We start from the raw sequence: 22,966 nt of genomic DNA on the forward strand, positions 1-22,966 counted from the left end.
ATAATTCTTTGGACATTTTAAACTATCCAAATACTCTTTACACGACCTTCCAATGTAAGATACTTGGGTTGCTAGTAAACCTACCTAGTTTACTAACTGCAAATGCAATGCCTGCTCTAGTACAATGAGCGGCATACATTGCACTTGCATTTTAGTTGAGCCACCACTCTTCCTTTATTCTTTTCAAGCTTTAGACTTGAATCGAAGGGTGTGTTTGCCTCTTTGATATTAAGATGACCAAACTTGTCAAGCATTTTCTCAACATAATGAGCTTGACCTAAGACATTGTTGAGGTTTTATGCCCTAGTTAAAACTAAATTTCTTTGCAATCTCATTTTATTATCAATAAAAGAACAAAAATAATTTTTTGACTTAGTCAATCACTTTGCTCACATGTTTTATTTTCATGATTATTTGTTTAATATAAACTTTTATTAAATCCCGAGCATATAGCTAATCGTATTTATAGTGACGTAATCATAGTGGAATATAAATATGATTATATGTTCAAGCATAAGCAGTCCTAAGATTAGTCAGTGCACATGATTTACACTGACTTGTCAATCTACAATATAATCTACTTACACATTGTAGTGTTATATTATTTCCAGAACATTAGCAAAGTAGATAATATCAGATGTATTTGTTATATCGGACTGGACCGATATTGACAGTAGATAGGACAAGTAAACATACCATTATTATCTATTCTAGTCTTATCATATAATTGACCATAGGTCAATTCAATCTCAATTCTGAGTGGTTAGTATTCTAATTGATTGTATTATTTGAGTTCTTTGACTTGTTCGTTACCAGCTTACCCTACGGACTAGCCCATACTTACATCTTGTGAACTTGGTAGTATAATTGAGTGGGAGTGTTAATCATATATATGAACATCTATAGCTTCTGATGAATAAGTAAAATGATGGTTTCTTTTTAGTTTGGTTCAAGGTACTAAATGAAGAGATCTCATTTCAGTAATTAATATTAGTTTACTGAAATATCATTTACAAGGAACTAAGTGTTTTAAGGATAAAATACAATGAGAGGTAAAACGATATTTTTACTGCCATCTCATTGTAGACCGTCTATAGAGGATTGAGTGACAATTATAGTTGTAACAATGGATAATTAATAACGTATCTATATTGGTTATAAAGCGTTCTATGAATTCAAAAGTGCATTTCTGAGTCTTTAGTGAAGTCACGAAGTATTAATAAGTTAGTAAATTTATTTGTTAAATTTATAATAACTTATTGGAGGTTGATTCATAGACTCATGGTCCCCACTGTACCTAGGATAAAATCATTTAGATATTCTCAATTAATTGATTTAATTATCAAAGTTTACCAGGTCAATTTTGGATAGTTTTACAAAGTTATACAATTTAGAGAAGAAAATAGATTTTAGGGCAGATTTATTAATCAAGACAAATTGGTGTCTAAATTAATAAACAAGTTTAAATCAATGTTCAAATTATAAATAATTAATTTGATAAATGATTTAAATAATTATTTAATTAATTAATCAATAGAAAATAATATAGACCTTGATTTTAAGTCCAATGACCTTATAATTAAATGTGAAATTTCACGAACCTAAAGTCCATGATAATTTTGACTTAATGGCTGATATTATATATTATTTTATTGATTTTTTTAATTAAAATAAGTGACATAATTGAGTCTATAAAATGAATGTTAAGTGAGAGTTGAAAACATACATGTTTAAATTACAGAAAGACTATCTGACTGAAGATTAGAAGATCTATTATTGATGCTCTAGGTTTTAGATTCTCTCTCCAGCATAAGTCTTTTTCTAAGCCTCAATATTCTCTTCTATTCTTCTTCTCTTTTTATATATCTCATGTGTTGAGAATTTCCCACTCTAGTCTAGGTCATTCTAAGGATACTTTGAAAGACTGTGAAGAAATTTGAAGATTGGTTTTGTTTCTTTGTGATACCCTCTGAAAGAAAGGATACAAGAGTTAGAGAAACTGAAGGAATAACTTATTCATTTCGCTGCGTATAATTTAAGTGTTCTTATCATTATTTCAGTTTTAATTTAATTATAGAAACATGTTCTAGGTTGTCTCATATTAATTTGTTTAATATAAGATTTACATGAAAATAAACAAGATCCTGTATAAGTTTTCCTAAAAGGCATATCCATCCACATTTTTTATAACTTTGATACGTAGAATGGTATCAACCTCTCCAAGACCCTTCTTCTTGAAATTAGAAGATGGAAACTGTTAGGATTAATGCCCTAAAAGCATGTACATACATTTTATTGAATTAAATAAAAATAACAATTTTATTATATTTGAATATTATAATTATAGTTTGAATTAATTATAGGATAATATCAAGAAAATTCCTTATTCATTCATGAATATATGATCTTGTATTAGTACGAAAGAATTAAGATCATATATAATGAGTAAAATAGTCAATAAAATATTAAAGTAAGGAATCTTTAATGAATGGTTACTAGTGCGGTTTACTAAGCATATGGGATGCAAGTGATCTAGATTCATATTACTAATGTGGATAGATATTTTAGTAAATGTGTTGTATATAATAGAGATTATATATGACTGGACTAATAAGAATTAATTATCTTTATAAACTTACCGTTTGACATAAAGATTTGATTCTTATCATAATAGACGATCATTTGTAGATCAGTCTAAATCCTGAATATTCATAAACTTCTGTTTGTGTTTATTGGATCTTTTGGTTCACTAGTTAAGGTTTCTTAGTATAATGAGGCTAATGACTTTTGTTTTGAAAATTCAATATTATGAATGGCTGGGAACATGAATTACAATAATGGAATCCATACTTTCCTAACGGATCGAATAATGGTTCCCTTAAGGGTTAATTCTGGAACTGAATAGTTATTGAGCTCAAATCTATAATTTGATTATAGATTAATTATTCGCTAGTGAATTAATGGTACTTACGGATCAAGAGGTAATTAGAAGGGTAAAAAGGTAATCTTGACTAGCTCTAATTAATGAACCAATAAATGGAGGACATAACTACATTTATTGATTATATCAATGGACTACAAGAAAAAACTTTGTAAATATAATTCTATAAATACATAGAGTACAATTCCATATTTATAATAGAGTAATCATGGAATTAATAAATAAGATTATTGGATTAAAGAGTTTAATTAATAATCTGGTTTATTGGAGCTTTGTATTATAGGTCCATGGTTCCTAGATCACCTCTGTCCTACACTGTCAAGGGTAAGGATGTCAAAAGAAAAATTTGTAGAGAGAAGAACTTAATTGCAAAGGAATTAATTTTCCAGAGCAATGAAATAATTATGTGATAGTTATGGGCAATTTGTAATGACTCGACTATTTCTAAGACTTCAGACCATTAAAATCTACTAAGACATAGCTACCAAGTTGAATACATATATAAGAAATAACATATCTATATTTAAAACCCAAAATATTGTGCAAAATACAAAGTAAGTATGAAATATAAAATACGGTATGGGTACCCATTGTTTAGTACATAAAAACATAAAAAACATCATAACTTTGATCAAATGTTTAAAAAAAAAACTAGGTTCGGAAATACATAAAGACATAAAACAAAAGCCTTCATCCTTGATTTTTCAACAGTCCACTCAGTCCATTCATCCTCAACACACATGCCAAGCTGCCACGAATCCTTCCTGCCTTCCATATTCATTTTCCTGCATCATTCTAAAAGAAAGGAATGAGCCTAATGCCCAATAAGGAAAATCTACTAACAACATATATCATAAATCATAAACATAAGACTATATCATAAACATATACTATAAAACATAGGACTATAAAAACGTATATCATATAGGACTACAATATTATTGGCCATTAACTCATTAACATGGTATGTGATAAAACTATCTAGGTCCTCTGTCTACTAATCGAGGTAGGTTAGATCACACCTATAGTATATGATAGCCCATCTAGGTCCTCTGTCTACTAATCGAGGTAGGGTAAATCATAACTCTAAACCATGAAAATGATAAAAATTATTGGGGTTTGCTATCTAAGCAACTATAAGCCCCAAGTGACTACAAAACATATTTATACATATATACATAGCACATATCATAGCATAAAACATCAAAACATATAAACACACATAATCTATCCTATTTTCCTTACCAAAAACCGGGATATGGAGACAAGAACAGGATTTTGGAACACTCCTAAAACCAACAGTAAGAATCATGAGCTTCTAAAGAAAAGAGATGAAAAAGAGAACTAAACCACCCAAGTAGAAACTTACCAAAAATCTTAATGTTCAAGGAACTTATACACCTAACCAAGAATCATAAACAAGAGTTAGGATCTGAAAGAAAATGGAATAAAGGAACTATGAAGAACTGAACTTAAGGATAGGAATACCTTGAATGATCTTATGACTTGATCTATACCTCGATACCGAAATAACTCTATATCTTACTTCCCAAGTGTTTAGAAAAGCTTAGATTAGAAAAGTTTTTATCCCAAAACCCAAGTGTTTCTCTCTATAGTAAACTTAGCAGCTTGGAGGCTTTGAACAATGCTTGAATGATGAATGAAATGGCTGAGTACTATGTCCTATTTATAGAGTTCAAAGAGTGAAACTAACCCCTTTTAGAATGAATATAAAATGAAAAATATTTGAATTTTCGTTTAGTAGATGCTCAGAACTCAGTCAAAATCGTTTAAGGGCAGGTCTAGGTGGTTAACGCTGTTTTTAAATTTAAAAACCTCAAGCTTCCAAAAATACATGCCAGGGGCGATATATCGCCTACCCTGGGCGATATATCGCCTAGACCTATATCCCGAGCCCCGTTCGTTCGTTCGTGCAAAGTCGACGTGTTTTCCGTATCTTTCGTAGGCGATATATCGACCCCTATAGTTGCGATATATCGACATATGTTGATATATAAAACACATATTTTCACTTTTTCAACATATTTTGAATTGATTAAACAGTTTTGACTGAGTCAAAACGTGATCCTAACAGCTACTGGAAGGTTCTATAGCTTCTAGATCTTTCTTTTATTTAAACTATTCATAAAAAATACTTAAATCCTTAATAAATATGATTATGACAAGTGTCATATTCTTAATAATTATATCTAAACCTTAGGTTATAATAAATAATATTTCTAAGACCAGCAATATTAATCAAACCTTATGTTATAATTAATATTTCTAAACTATAGGTTAAACTTATAAAATCCATAACTGTAGCTATGAGTTTCCAACTAAGTCTTGACTTGAACCAAAATCCACGGAAACTAACATACTACAAACTACTACTATCTAGCTAAGTAAAAATTCTGGGACACTACACAATTGATTAATTATGAATTAATTAATTATTTAACTATATAGTTTTTGTTTTGAAAAACTATAGGTTAAATTAAATATCAATCTTGTTTGGATTAATATATAAAGAGAGATTAATAATTATCTTATTTAGAATAAGATATTTATTTATTTATTTAAAACTTATATTTTAAGATAAAGTTAATTTTGACTTGACTGATATTTATTTTGGGATAAATATATTGTCTTAAATGTTAATTAAATAAACAAATGAGAAAATTAAGAAAAATCCTAATGCGGCTCACGCCACTCACTGTACTGTATAGTGAGTGGAGTACAGTGAGTGGCGCCACATAGGGATATTTCTATGCCTAGGATTTGAATTTCAAATAATTTGTTTATTTAGTTATATATATTTAATTATTTGTTTTAAATATAATTTAAATTAAATAATTAAATAAGATTATAACTGATCGATTTTATTTTAATGAAATAAAGATTAATTCAATAAGTTAATTATTTTTATAAACCTAAAAAGAAATTATTATTAGACACAGACTCTCTCTTAGAAACAGAAGAGTAGTTTTCCTAAACCTGAAAACTATTCAATTCCTCTTCTCTCTATCAAAACTCTCTAGACCTCATGTGTTGAGTACATCTAGAGAGATATAAATCAACATTTTGAATCATACGTGCCTACACACGTCCTTATGTGTTTGAGGATTGGTCTGAAAGATCAAGATGCGAGTCTTCAGAACTTGGATAGGAAGATTGTTGATTTTATACAAAAAAATTCGATGACACTTGATAGGCTGTAAGAGGTAATCTCTAATCTCATTGTATGTAATTTAATATATATATATATATGTGTGTGTGTGTGTATGATCTTGACTGGTATTAATAATTATTAAAAATGACCATTTCCCCGCTACGTATCTCTAGTTTGCTATTTTTAATACTAACAAAATCCTCTTCGTTTCTATTATGCATTTCATGCCATTACTTAATATCGATATATCATCAACATATAGACTGATTAAGGGTAAAAAATGCACATTTATTGATTTTAATTGTCAAAATAAAATTTTCATGGAACTAATGTGATATATTTTATAAATGAAAATATTTAATTTGGATTTAATTTGTTTTCATTTTGTAGGAAAATGATACAATTTTGGTTGAATAAAATTAAGCAAAAAGAAAAGGAAGTAAAAGTAGAAGAAAATGAAGAAAGTTGACATTTTGAAGAAGTCAAGTCCAAATTGAAAAAGCCAAACCCAATTCATGAAGATGCCATGTTACCAATCCATACAATTTCTTCTCCACCAATAAGAGATGTCAATTACAACTCATTCCAACAAACATTGACAATCCATGTGCTTTATTTTTAACCAATAGAATTGTCTTTTTTTAAACAAAAATTAGCAATCTATGTGCTTCCTTCTCAACCAATGGTAGCTTGCCACATGTTATTTCCACTTAAGTTTATTTATATTCTACACCTATAAATAGGATGTAGTTTTCATTTGTAAAACACACATTCTCTACACACTTTTCCCCCTACCATCTTTTTACTCTATCTCTAAGCCTAGCCTTCTCACATTTTCAATGGAAAATATGAGAATGACTTTTAACCTAGGCTAGAGTTTTCTTTTGGTGAGGACAGGGGTGAAACTTTGTATTTTGTAATCTTTTTATTTATAAAAGTGTTTTAATGTTCAAATATTTGAGTTTTATTATTTCTATCATTACTTATGCAATTAATATTTATTATTAATTTTATTATTTCCCACTTCATCAGTCTTATTTCTAAATATCCACTTAGTACTAATGATGTTGGCACCCAAAGGACGAGAAAATTGTTGAAGCTCATCTTGCATGTCATATATCAATTGCTCATCTTTAAGGACATCCTTGACTGATTTTGGCTTCACTGTAGAAAGATAACAAGCATTAGCAATCTCATTAGCTAGTTTCTTTCGAGTGACCATTACCTCATTTGGATTTCCAACAATGGAGGATAAAGGATAAATTTTGGGAATCCATGTGGGTGGTCCCTTTTTCTTATGTACTTCTGTATCTGAAGGAACAACATTCTCTAGAATGGAAGGCACATAAGAAGCTTCAGAGGTTTCAGTGGTAGCATCACTTTCCTCAATTTTGGACCTGCTTGGTTCATCTGTAGTTTATGATGCAACATGCAGAATAAATGTCTCGACAAGAGTGTTTATTTCTTCTTCTTCTTCTGAGTAACTAGCAAAGTCTTCCAAGTCAGTAAAAACCACATTGATGGATTCCATAACTGCCTTTGTCCTCATGTTGTAGACTCTGTAAGCACGACTATTGGCAGAGTACTCCCAAAACACTCCTTCATCACTCTTGGTGTCAAACTTTCCAAGCTTTTCTCTATCATTGAGAATGTAACACTTGCAACCAAACACATGAAGATAAGCCAAATTTGACGTTTTTCCTTTGCACAACTCATAAGAGGTTTGTTTAGTGTCAGGAAGAAGATGCACCCTATTGCTAATGTAGCAAGTTGTGTTCATCGCTTCAGCCCAAAGTCTCTTGGATAATTTCTTTGCATTCAATATAACATGAGCCATTCCTTGAAGAGTTAGATTTTTTTTCTTTCCACAACTCCATTTTGCTGAGGAGTTTTGGGCGTTGAGAACTCATGAGCTATCCCTTCTAGATTGCAAAAATCAGCGAATATGTTGTTTTCAAATTCCTTGCCATGGTCACTTCGAAGACGAATCACTTTCTTGATATTTTCAACCTTTTCAGCTTGCAAAGAAACACACAATCCTTTAAAATTCTCAAAAGAGTCAGATATTTCTCTAAGAAATCTAACCCAAGAAAATCGAGAATAATCTTCTGTAGGATCTTAGAATTTAAATCTAGATGCATGATTCCTATTATTTTTCCAAACACATAATTGAAACATAGAATAACATGACATACATATGAACATTAGATTCATAAATTAACATAAACACAATGATGTAGAAGATTACGAATACACATCGGAACTAGAACAACTCCATCCTTCAATCTCTCTAACCCTTGATTCCTTTCTGTGGCAGAGTATTATCAAGAGATTGAACTAGATCAACAACACAGTCTTCCTCACCAAGCCTTTGATCAACCTAGAACTAGTGTGGGCTGGTTCTCAACACATGAGATAGAGATCTAGAAGAGAAGAAGAAGAGAGAGTGGCTAAGAAATGTTAGATTGTCTAGGTTTTCACTTACCAATCAGTTGAAACTCACTTCCTTATGAAAACCCTAGATATCATATTCCTTATATAAGCAACTTAATGGGCTTTATTTAAATTAAGTAAAAATAATAATAATAAAAAAGCCTTGGGCTGTCATAAATGAACTTTGACCTAATCTCTTTGTTTTGAATTTAAATCTCAATTGGGCCTAAATTCAAAACCTATTATTTATTTATTTATTTTTAATTAATTAATTAAATCCTTATTCAAATTAACTAATTATAATTTGAAACTTGATTTACTATTATTTATTTATATTGATACCAATTTATCAATATTAATAAATTTACCCAAAGATTCTCTTTTATTCTCTAAATCTCATATCTCTTTAAATTTTCCAAAATTGACCTAGTCAACTTTAAAAATCCTAATTGATAATTAAATCAAGACATTCTAGATTATTTACTCAAAGGTGATGCAGGGACCATGGATTCATGAAATCAAGCTCCAATAAGTTACCGTGCATTTAATTACGAATAATTTCACTACCTTATTAATTCCTCGTGACTCCACTATAGACTCAGAATTGAACTCTTGAATTCATAGAATGTATTTTCCAAACCATAAATATGTTATCCATTGTTATAACCATTACAGTCAGTAAATCCTCTATCGATGACTTACTAACGAGATGGGTGCAAATTACTGTTTTACCCCTCATCAGTATTTTATCCTTAACTCGTACTAAGTTCCTTATAAATGATATTTCCGTGAACTTAATCACAGAAATTAGATATCAATCATTTAACCTTTTGAACAAAGCAATTAAGGAAATCATCTTTTCACTTCTCATACAGAAGTTATAGATTTCATATCTATGAATAATATTCCCACTCAATTACACTACTAAATCTCCAAGATGTAAGTATGGGCTAGACCGTAGGGTAAGCTGGTAACGAATAAGTCAACAGATTTAAATAATATAATTAGCAGAATATTATGACTCATAATTAAGATCGAATTAACCTATAGTCAACGTTGTGACATGATTAGATTCGATAACAATGATACTTATATATCAATCAATAATCAATATCGGTCCTAGTCCAATGTAACCAAATACATCCGATCATATCTACTTGGTCAATGCCTTGGACAAGACATCACACCCCGAATGTGTAAGTATATCATAACGTAGATTGCCTAATCAGTGAAAATCCAATGCACTAACCTAATCTTAGGACTTGTTCTTTTGAACATATAATTACAACTATAATCCACTGTGACCTAGTCACTATAATTGTATCTATCCATATGTTTGGGATTTTATAAATGTTTGTATTGTTTCAATAATCATGTAATAAAACAAGCAAGCAACACGGTTGTCAAACTAAATGATTTCAACTACTTTTATCGACAATATAAAATCGTATTACATGTCTGACATGGTTTTATAAGGGCATAAAACCCAACAAACTCCCACTTGTCCTTTTAAAACAAATGGGACATGTTTCTCAAAACCATGCATTCTACATGCTTCACAATTATGCTCTCTACTGATATCTTTGTAAAGGGATATAAAAGATTGCCTTCCAATGCTATCTTCATCACCTTCACATCACACCTTCTCCACACATCCTCGATAATGTGGTGCTTTCTCTCTAGGTGCTTTCTCTCTATATGCTTTGCTCTTTTGTAGCTTCGAGGTTCTTTCAAATTTTCTATTGCCTCATTATTGTAACTAGACAAAATAAGTGGTTTATCCATTTCTTGAATAACATCGAGATCCGTATAGATTTCCTTAGCCAGACTGTTTCCTTAGTCGCCATAGACACATCATGTACTTAGCCTCCAAGGTGGATTCTGAAATGGCAGATAGCTTAATGTTTTTCCAAATCACAGCTACTGAGATGGCAGACAACCTATTACTTTTCCAAATCATAGCTCCACCCCCAAGAGTAAACACCTTTTTCAGAAGTAGACTTCTTGTCATCAACATCAGTCTAAAATCTGCATTTGTGTAGCCTAACAGGTTCAAAGATCCAACTGAAAAGACTAACATATAGTCTCTAGTCCATCAAAGATACCAAACTCCATCTATTGTTCATTTCCAAGGTTTTACAGACACTTGCTCACCACTCCCACTGCACAGCAGATCTCCAGTCACAACACATAACATAGTATGCATTAGACTTCTAATTGCAAATGCATCAGGAATTCGTTACATCTTTTCTTTCTCTCGAGGAGTTTGTGGAGACTGCTGGTTAGAAAAATAAATTCTATGTCAAGACGCTAAACATCATCTCTTGGAATATGTTAAAGAGTAACGACAAGCACCTCACCTAAGTAAGTCGCTTGAGTTAGAGCCAAAATTCAGTTATTTCTATCCCTGATGTTCTGGATACCAAGAACACAACTTGCTACAACGAAATCTGGAATTTCGTTTCCAGACAGTTCCTTATGTTTGATAAGTTCTTGACATTGTTTCCAATGAGTAAAATATCATCTGCATAAAGGATTAATAACACCACAATGTCTTTTTCCCTAAGTTGTCAAACACACGAGTCAACTACATTTTGTTCAAAACCTCAGGTCTTAATTTTATCATTTAACCTTATGCTCCAGGAGCGCGAAGCTTGTTTAAGTCCATAGATTGACCTACTCAGCTTGCCGACTTTCTTTTCCAACTACTTTAAATCCTTCTAATTGATCCATGTTAATGGTCTCATCAAGATAGTTATTAAAAATGCTTCTTTGATGTACATTTGCCTTATCTCTTAATCAAGAGTTGTGGCTATGGATAAGAGTATACTAAATGAATTTTAACATGGCTACCGGAGAAAAAGTTTTCTCTAAGTCAACTTTCCCTCTCTGCCTCGAGTCAAGCCTTAAATGTCTCGACCTTTCCATCAACTCCTCTCTTCTTCTTCTTCTTCTTATAGATCCACTGGCACCCCATGGGCTTAAAGTCCAATGTCACATCTACAAGATCTCAGACAAATTAAGAGTACTTAAACTCTATTTCCTGGTACTTGGCATCGAGTCAAAGATCCCTTTTAGACTTATCCATTACCTGTTTAAAGGCCAACATATCATTGTTACTTGTGTCCCCAACAAGCTTGTGGTTTTCACTATCCATTTCATAGGTACCGGGTTCCGAGAAACCTTCCCACTATGACGAGGCATCGTATCTTTCTGACTTGGATTAGTGGTTTCTAAATCTACCTTGTTTTCATCGACCTGCATCGGTGAGGATGGAACAATAGTTGATCATTTTTCCATCTAATACTATTTTGCTATGAGACTTGAAATTCATTATGTAGTCTTTATCCAGAAAAGTAGCATTTGTAGAGCCAAACACTTTCTTGTCTACTGGACTATAAAACAAACCACCCTGAGTACCTTTAGAATAGCCAACAAACAAGCAAACCTCAGTTCGTTGTTCTAGATTTCCTACCTTTTTCCTCATGACATAAACAAGACACCCCTAAATTCCATAATGACATAAATCAGGTTCACGACCATTTCATAATTCTAGTGGTGTTTTGGAGACATCTTTTGAGACGACACAACATTTAAAAAATGTCACGTGCGGTCTAGGTAGTATGTCTCCAGAAAAGATTTGGGTAAGAAGTTGGTAGAGTTGAATAGCCTATCATAGAACACACATTTTCATAAATGTGCAATTTACATCGCTCAACAACACTATTCTGTTGTGAAGTCCGTGGGGCAGTTGCTTTAGACAATTCTCCAAGTTCAATTAAATGATCTTGGTTCTGATTATCCAAATATCCTCCACCCCTATCAGATAGCAAGATATTTAACATTTTACCTAATTTGGTTTTAAAGCCATAGCATTGAATTCTTTGAACTTCTTAACAAATTCTTAGAATTCCTATGCTTTAGGTACTTACACGAGTCTCTAGAGAAATTGTCGATGAAGGTGACGAAATACTCATAACCACCCTTCACTTGAACATTCATTTGTCCCGAGACATTTGAACATACTAGCTCTAGTGGTTCTTTGGCCCTTTCTCCTATCACAAAGAATGGACACTTTTTCATTCTGCCCTCAAGACTAGATTCACAAACAGGTAGGTCACTCTAGGCGAGTTCCCTCAAAGGCCCAACCTTTGTTAGTCTTTGAATCCTATCATAGCAAATATGACCAAAGTGAAAATGCCAAAGATACGTCATTTCTAACGTTATTGTCCTTTTGTCATTTAACGGTCCTAGATTTAGCTATCTTAAACAACTCATTATTTAGAACATAGGGTTTGTTTAGTTGCAATAGGTATAGCACGTTTTTCATACATCCACCGCACAATTCACATCCATTTAAAGCAATAGGATTTTATTACTTGTGAAAGTAACCACAAATTGTTGTTGAAGTAATAAGAAAAACTGAAATTAAAAATTTCCATTTAAAATCGGAATAAAATAAACATTGTCTTAAAACAATATATTTATTTCCAAAATTCATTCAAACTTATCCTTTTGCCTTGTTTGATACGAACAACCCTTGATGGATTCCAAGTTGTGGCTTTTTATCCTTCATGGCATTCCTAGTGCTAAAAAATTGTAAAAAGGTATATGCATGTTTAGTAAATTTTGATTCAGCGATCCAAAACCGAAGTATCATCCTCTAAAATAACATGCATCCAAGACAAATTTAATTATCTTGGGTTCCATATGCCTTGAGTGTTGGGCAATCTTGTTCCAATTCCCAATCTCCTTGCAATTGGAAATACTCCCCTTTTTTGTGTACTTATAATCAGGCCTTGCTCCAAGATACTTTGCAGCATTTGGTGCCTTGCCAATGGACTTCTTGTTTTTTTTTTTTTTTTTTTATGAATTTCTTCCTCTCTTGCTCTTTGAAGATGAAGCTTAAAGCATCTTCTCCTTGAGCTTGTTTAGTAGTATTAACATTCTTTCCTTTGCTCGAATCACCATCAATAATCCTTTTTGTAGGATTAGTGATCTTTGCATAGGAAAAATAGGAATATCTTTGATTATCACGAATTCGATGTTGTCCATAATAAACACCATGTTGGTGTTGGACAAACATTTTGTGAGGTTCTCACCATAAAGTAACCTTTTAGAGATTAGAGAGAGTATGAGGTGGGAAGCCTAGAGCTACGATTATCAACTAAGTAGAAATCAACGCATTGCTTAACAAACATTTATTCATTAAATTTTTAGAAATAGCATAACATACAAAATGTTTTGAGATAAGCAAAATACTAAAACACTTGTGTCCCGGTAAGCGACAGTCACAAATATTCACTTAGTTAAATAGAGAAACATCTCAATTAATAAAACGTCATAGACTTTTATTAACTACCTATTCCATCCGATCAAAGTAACAAAAACTCTTGTGTCCCGGTAGGCGATAGTCACAAATATTTCTTACTTTATGAGTTTAACCCATGATTTCGATTATTATAGACTTAATTCCTATAGTCACCATAGGGATGAGTCTATAGAAGGTCCATCTATAACCATCTATCCTAAGAAATTTAACCAAGTTAAGAAGTTTAGTGAACACCTTCCGTAGGGAGACGAAATCAAAGCGCCATGAGGCTCCACTGAACTCTAACATTGTTAAATCAACGGTGGAGATCGAATTCAAATTTTTAAAACTCATTGTTAAATATTTTAGTATTTTATTCTTTTTGAAAAATATCAACTTAGGTTTGCCAAATTATAAAAATAATCAATAAACCAACTTAGGTTTGCCAAATTAATAAATCATAGTTTATAATTTTTCGATTAATTCTAAAATTACCATTGAAAATTAATCCAAAAATTAGAATTAATTTGTTTCTAATTAATTATTAGGTCCAACTAAAAGAATAACCTAATACAATTAAGTTCAACTTAGGTAAATGATCATTAACAATTCGAGCTTGCATGGAGGAGAGCTGAGTTCAGTATGTCGGACCCACTACTAAGGCTCCCTAACTTCCACACAAAGCCTAGAAAGATAGGATTATGAACCTTCGTTTTATTAATTGTTATTCAATTGATTAAGCTCAATCTAGTAATGCAAAGCAAATGGGCATTCACAAGTGGGATCACCCACAAGAGAGAAATTTAAACTTTACATGTTCAATTGGGCCCAAATAAAACCTAATATTTTATGAAAGTTTTATTTGAGTTTTCCCACATTTTTCTAAACAAAAAAATGGGTCACCACTATACTTATATTTAAATCCCAAATGAAAAAAATAACTCAATAATGAAGCTAGATATATTAATTGGGCCTAGCATGAAAACATATATGGCATATTACACAACTTTATGCATCATTACATTTATCAACAAAATAAATAAATCAATTGCTAAAATAAATAAATCAATCAATATCTAAAACAACTAATTGAGTTATCAAATTTAATTAATTTATTAATTAATTACCATAAAGTTTTTCCCAATTGAAAAATTACAACCTAATATATTAAACATAAAATTAATTTAATTATCATAAAAGAAAATATCTCATATTTTTAAAATTGAATACTTAGATATTTATTTAGCAAAACAAAAACAAAAAATATATCTTAACTAACTTTTATATTATATATATAAATATATAAACATATATAAATTTTAATATATACGGTTTTAATATATACGTTTTTTAAATAATATTTATATATATATTTCAAGCCATATAAAACAAAGTTTTTAAGATATATATATATATATCATGGACAATTAAAAATGGCAACCGCCAACTACCCAAAAAAATTGTGCAATTTTTCAATGAGCATTGAGAATGTAACCCCCAAAACACTCCTTCATCACTCTTGGCGTCAAAGTTTCCAAGCTTTTCTCTATCATTGAGAATGTAACACTTGCAACCAAACACATGAAGATAAGCCAAATTTGTTGTTTTGCCTTTCCACAGCTCATAAGATGTTTGTTTAGTGTTAGGATGAAGATGCACCCTATTGCTAATGTAGCAAGTTGTGCTCACCCCTTCAGCCCAAAGTCTCTTGGATAATTTCTTTGCATTCAACATAACATGAGCCATTCCTTGAAGAGTTCAATTTTTTTCTTTCTAGAACTCCATTTTGCTGAGGAGTTTTGGGCATTGAGAACTCATGAGCTATCCCTTCTAGATTGCAAAAATTGGCGAATATGTTGTTTTCAAATTCCTTGCCACGGTCACTTCGAAGAAGAATCACTTTCTTGATATTTTCAACCATATCAGCTTGCAAAGGAGACACAATCCTTTAAAATTCTCAAAAGAGTCAGATATTTATCTAAGAAATCTAACCCAAGAAAATCGAGAATAATCATCTGTAGGATCTTGGAATTTAAATCTAGATTTATTTAATTAGTTAAATTGAAAAAAAAGGAAAGGGAAAGGGTCTTGGACGTGTAAGCATAGTGGGAAAGGAGGATTTCAATTCCTATTTTATTTGGGTGAATTTTAGTTAGAAATGGAAGAGATGTTATCATCTTTATTTCATACCAATTAAAATAAAATAAAATAAAATAAAATAAAAATAAAATATACAAAAGTAGGAAACTTACCCATTATGTTCATTAGGCTATCTTTGGCACGCGTGATGATGTGAGGAGTTCTATCGTCAGGGTGTGTGTAACGCCCTACTACCCAGGGACCGTTACGGTATGCATTTTAAATAGTGCTAAACTCGCTAATTGAGTCATTTGGCCATAATCGTGTAACTAAGTATGATTCACAATTTAGGGTTAAAAACTTTGGTTAGGATACAACGTTTCACTAAAACGTTTACTATATACATTGGGATCCCAAAAATATAATTTAAAGGTTAATTACAACAAAATATTTACAACCAGCCGACCTAAGCGGCAAAATAGGGTTTAACCTTAGTTCCTCTTTAAACCCTCGGCCGTGGCAGTCGAGCAGTCGCATATGCACACATCGTCACCTAAGCTCTCCAACTCAAGGATGGTCCAGCTTTCTTTTGCCTTTACCTGCACCACATAGCACCCGTGAGCCGAAGCTCAGCAAGAAAACTCAATATGCTCATGAACAGTAATAACATGTTACCAAATCATAACAGGCATGCCTAGCAATAATATCCCTAGTCATGCATGCAAATAAGTCCAAACAATGATGGTTGTGGATCCTGCCCTCCTGTAAGGATGACTATCAAGCAATCCTAATCAAATGAGTGATTTAACACTTTGAGGTTCTGATAACCATGTTGGAGCGTATAGCCCTAATCAGATGAGTGATTTAACACTTTAAGGTTCTGATAACCATGATGGAGCGTATAGCCTTAATCAGATGAGTGATTTAACACTTTGAGGTTCTAATAACCATGTTGGAGCATATAGCCCTAATCAGATGAGTGATTTAACACTTTGAGGTTTTGATAACCATGCTGGGGCTTGAAGCCCATAGCCATGTGACGATGCAGTCACCTGGGCCTTCTAGCCCTGGCACTAAATGACTAGCCATTATACTAGACAAGCGCTTATAGTTTTCAACGAACTTGAGGTCGGTCCGGCATTAATGCTCATGATGAGTCATTCAATGCTGATGTCGATTAGATCTAATCTTTTCGGCTTGCTTTAAACATGCAAAAACTGTTCTTGACTCTTAAGCCAATACCATACGACCAATGCTTAGTACTACTGCCGAACTTGACTAATGAGTCACAACTTCACAGTTAATACTGACACCATTGCCTGGGTCAGTGCCATACACAAGTAAGCAATGCAACTAGGCATATATCATCTGCCAAATATCCAAATGTAGGGCATTCCGCATGCTTACTTAACAATCACTAACATAATTATGATCATGCACAAATACAGAGACTCAAGCTCTGATCAATCTCATATTCAATATTCATGTCATGCCCTAATCACATGTTTCTCATGCATCACATACTGGGTGTAGTTTTCTTACCTCTAGTTTGAGCGAGAAATAACAAATGAACGACCCTTGAGAACATTCGATCCTTTGATTCCTTAATGGTCACCTAGTCATAAAAAAATATGGAATCCAATTAATGAAATCAACAATAAAAGGTTCTTGACCTATACCTCACTCCCGGAACCACCAATTGTACCCAAACGACGAGTAGATTCGATCTCGAGCCTTAGGAATTGAAACCTCGAGCCAAAAACCCTCAAAAGTGCCCAAAACAGGAATCTGGAAAAGCAGGGTAGCGCTACAGCGCTACCCCCCTAGCGCCCCAACGCTACAAGCAGGGCAAAATGCCCCTGGCTAGTGGTATAGCGCCCATAGCTGGGTACTGTAGCGCTACAACCAGGGTTTTCAACCCTGGTTTTTACCGCCTTCAACTCCTCCATTTACAACCTTCAAAACAAGCTTCAAAACCTCATTTAAACTCCCAAATGAACCCCAAAACCATATACACAAGTCCTAGGCATCATAACCTAACCAAACTTTGCCAAAAACCCCATTGAATTCTCAACTTTCAAGCCAAAAATCTCAACTGAAACTCAATAAGAAAACAGAGCAAGAACCAAAGTTTAAATGGCTAGAAACTCACCTCAATCTCAGAATCACACCCTCTTCAATGGTAGAACATAACCCTAGATCATCAAAGCTTGGTTCCTCAAAAAGAGCTTCTAAATTCAAAGAGAAATGAAGAAGAAAATGATGAACGGGAGAAGAGAAGGTGATGCTTTGTTTTGCTTAGCATTCCACAACCTTCTCAAAGGTTTATATCTATCCTTAGGTGAAAAGACTAAAATGCCTCCAAGCCTATTTAAAACCCTTAACATCCACCAAGGGCAAAATCGTCATTTCCCGCCTATCTCGTTAATCATAATTAACACCCTCCAATTCCCATTATTCCCAATATTCTCAAATGCTGATAAATCATATCCCATTACCCTTTTATTCCCGATAATGTTCTAATCACAAAATTACCCGAGACTCACCCCGAGCCCCGAAATTAACCCCGTTATGATCAGACTGATAACTTGTCTTTAAATATCGTCTCATGCTGAATGGATCGAAAAAATCCACATTATGATTTGGTCTTATTCATAATTCACCAACATGCATGAAAATACACAATTACGCCCTTAACAGGCCAAATTACCAAAATGCCCTTATAATTAAAAGTGGACCCAAATGCATGCATTTATCATCCTATAATAATATAATTCACATAAACATGCATATAATTATTTAATGGCGTAATAAATCAATTATGGCCCTCCCGGCCTCCTAATCAAGGTCCTAAACCTTATTAGAAAATTTGGGTCATTACAACTATCCCCTCCTTACAAAAATTTCGTCCTCGAAATTTATCTGAACCTCTCGAAATATAAATTTCGCACAACTAATTCCAGTTTCCCAGGTCGTTCCCTCGACTTCACTGTTTCTGTAACATACCTTAACTCAAGGTACAATTTTGTTTCTCATAACCTTATTCATTCTGTTAAAATCTAAACTGGCTACTCCTCAAAGGAAAACTTAGCCTCAATCTCTAGATTCTCATAACTCAACTCATGAGTTTCTTCTAACCCATGTCTTCAACATGGAAATATAAAATACACTGTGTACATCAAACAGTGCCAAAGATAAATCCAATCCAAAGGTAACCTGACCGATCCTATCCAGGATTCAAACAGTCATATTAATCTAGGGTTCAACTTGCCCTTATCTCCTCACCCCTTTTCGTGGTGATACTTTAAGGGAGATACAATATTCTACTTGGAACTCCATGTTCCTGCTTTTCAATTCAACCAAACTTCTCCATTTACTCTATGAAGTGAGCATCCAAGCTCTAACCTTTTCAATAACCTCAATGATCCCCTGAACTACCTCAGGATCCAGATATAACATGTAATACCCCGGAATCCCTAATATGGTTTAATGGCTGGATTAGTAGGCCGAGAGGGCCATAACTGTTTAATTATGCCATTAAATGAATATATGCATGTTTATGAGAATTATATTATAATATGATGTTAAATGTATGCATGTAGGTCCACATTTGTTTACAGGGGTGTTTTGGTAATTTGGCCCATTGAGGGTATAATTGGATATTTGTTTGCATATCAATGATATATTGTGAGGCTACATTATAATGTGGATTGGTTCAGGTTATTCGGCATGAGACGATCTTTAAATATAATTTATCGGTTTGGTCATAACAGGTTTAAGCTCGGGGCTCGGGGTGAGTCTCGGAACGATTTTAATGATTAAAGCGTTACCAGGAATTATAGGGTAACGGGATATGAATTATTGGTGTTTGAGATTAGCGGGATTAGCAGGAATTGGAGAGCGTTAATTATAATTAACGGTATAGGTTGGAAAGGAAAATTTTCCCCTTGGGAAGGCTTTAGAAACTTTTAATGACCTAGGGGAATTCAGGTCATTAGGTTTGGATTTATATTGACTTTGAAGGCTGTAGAAAAAATAGAACAAAAACAGAGCCCTTACATCTTTCTCACCCGTGCATCATCTCCTCTTCTTACCCTTGGAGGTTTTTGGTCCCAAACTGAAGAAACAAGCTAGGGAATCAAAGCTTGGGGATTATAGACTTAGTTCAGCCATTGGGAAGGATTCAAACCAACTTGAGGTAAGGAATTGAACCTGAGTTTTTAGCCATACCCTGTTTTTCTTTTAATTTTCAGCTTATGATTGTGTTGAGGATAGTTTGGATTAATGGAAGTTTTGATTGATGTTCAACTTGGGTTTTGATGAGGGTTTGATATAGATGATGTTTAGGGGTTGGATTGAGTGTTTGAATGATGTTTGGGACTGGTATGAAGGTTTGGTTTCGAGGGAAAAACGCAGGGGAAGAAAAGTTGTTGCTTGCTGTTTTGCGTAAAGGGCCGCGGCACGGCTATGGTGAGCCGCGGCCTGTGTTGATTTCTGTGGGGGAAATGCCTTTGTCAGAGGGGTGAGTCGTGGCATGGCTTTAGTGAGCCGCAGCCCATAAGGGAATTTTTGGCCAGAAATGAGTTTTTAGCTTGGGGATTCAAGCCTTAGGCCTCGGGATCGATCCTACTACTCGGTTTAGTAGGATTCGATGTCTCGGAGGCTAGGTTTTGGTTTGGGACCTTCTGTTATTAATTTTCATTGATAAAACCTATATTTTGGTTATGACCAGGTGACCGTCAAGGAATTAAAAGATTGATCATTCTCAAGGGTCGTTCTTATATTAATTTTCACTCGAACCAGAGGTAAGAAAACAGTGTATGAATACAGTTGCACCCTGTATATGTATATGACATGCGTGATTTGTTATTGAGTCATGTTGGTTGAGAAATGTGGACATCGATTGCATATTAAATGCTAGAGAATGTTGCTTACTTGTTTATGGCACTGATTAGTCAGGGATACTGACCTAAGAGTCAGAAATGGCATAGCGTCATGAACGTCGAGCCAAATGAAGATTATATCTAATCGATATCAGCATTGAATGGCTCTATGGCATTAATGCTGGACTGACCCTAAGGTCGATGAATTTATAAGCGCTTGGCTAGTCTAAGACTAGTTACTGAGAGCCAGGGCATAAGGCCCGGGTGACTGCTTGTCACATGGCTAGGGAACGATGTTCCATAGTTATGACTCTAGAGTCATGAGGAAGGTTATGTTGGTGACTAATCACCATGCACCTATCCTGTTAAAGCTAGTGAAATTTTCACTTATCTGTTTAGCCCTGGTGATCCTATCGTCACATGGCTAAAGGGAGTTGTCCCCATATTTGTGACTTTTGTGACTGTCACCTATTCGTTTGAACTGAAAGTCTTGAATAACTGTTACGATCATTGTTGATATTATATCATGTTATATTGTGTTTTCTTGCTGGGCCTTGTCTCATGGGTGCTATGTGGTGCAGGTAAAGGGAAAGAGAAACTCACCCAACCTTGAGTGGAGAGCTTAGGTGGTGTTGTGTACATATGCGGCCGCTTGACCACCACGGCCAAGGAGTTCTCAGAGGGACTAGGGGGTTTACCCTATTTTTGCCGCTTAGGTCAGCGGGGATTGTAAATTTGAAACAGTAGATACCATTTTGTACTATAAATAACTTGTAAACGTTTTGAATGGCTCATGAGTAGTTTTGTAACGACCCAAATTTGCTAATAAGGCTTAAGGGCCTTGATTAGTGTGCCTGGAGGGCATAATGGGAATTATGTGTGACTTTAATGAGTAAAATGCATGATTATGATTTAAAGCATGTTATATGACTATTTGAATATTTGAATGCATGACTATGTGTATTAGTATGCATGTAAGCCCTGATTAGGTTAGAAGGGCATAATCGTAATTTTGGCCATTATGGGCATAACTGCTTTGATATATGTGATAATTGTTGAGACGACATTATTATGTGGATATATTCATGATCTGTGACTCGAGACGATCCTAGTGAGCAAAAGTAGCGAAAAAGTCGAGGCGGGGATTTATACCTGGCTCGGGGTGAGCCTAGGGGTATAAATGGGAATTTAGTGAGTATACTGGAGTCTATCTTGACATTGAGGAATATTATTGGTGATTAATTAGGTATCGGGAGTTAAGCGGGAAATATTAGAGACACTCGAGGAATTAGCGGGAATTGGGTAAAATGACTAAAATGCCCTTAAGTGGATTAAAGGGTTAGAAATAAAGGGGAGGGCACTAAGGTCATTTGGCTTTCTAAAGATGGGAATTACTGAGGCTTTATGTTAGTGGAAATTGTAGAAAAGTGTAGAAGTCTGAGAGAGAGAAAATAAGGAAAAGGGAGAAAAAGAAAGGGAGAAAACAGAGAGAGTTTTCTAAGGTCGGTTTATGATTCCTTCATCAGTTTCTTGAGGATTTTTGGAGCAAAGTTCAGAGGAGAGCTGGGTTAGGCTGAGCATCAAGGATCCTAAGCTAGGTTTGAGGAATTGGCAGCGGTTTAGCAAGAACTCATCAACACTTGAGGTAAAATTCTGTAAGTTCCTTCAGTTCTGGTTTTGGTGTTTAGCAAAGATATCTAAGCTCTGTTGATGGGGAATTCTAGGAAAGTTGGACCCAAGGGTTGAGGAAAAGCAAGCCAAGGAGGTCTAGAGACAACTTGAGGTCGAAGTTCCATCAAAGGTATAAATTCTAAGCCTCTAACTCTGATGTTTTGACTGGTTTTGCTGAGTTTCTGAGCTTAGGGATAACTATGGTGAATTTTGGGATTAGAGATGCATGTGATTGGGTTTTGAGTATTTGGGGTGCTTGGGATGAGTGGAGTATGTTAATAAGGTTGTTTTTGACTTTAGTAAAGGTTTGGAGAAGTTTTGGTTGAGGTTGGTTTGAGGAAATCGCAGGAAGGGAAAACTGGTGTTTGTTTGTCTATGACTAGCGCTACAGCGCTAGCCTTTGGGCGCTGTAGCGCTAGGCCATGCATGCTGAGGGGATTTTGCTTTTGTTTGTAGCGCTGTAGCGCCCTCCCATG

This window comes from Humulus lupulus, chromosome 6 (assembly GCF_963169125.1).
Source record: "Humulus lupulus chromosome 6, drHumLupu1.1, whole genome shotgun sequence".
Taxonomy (NCBI): Eukaryota; Viridiplantae; Streptophyta; class Magnoliopsida; order Rosales; family Cannabaceae; genus Humulus; species Humulus lupulus.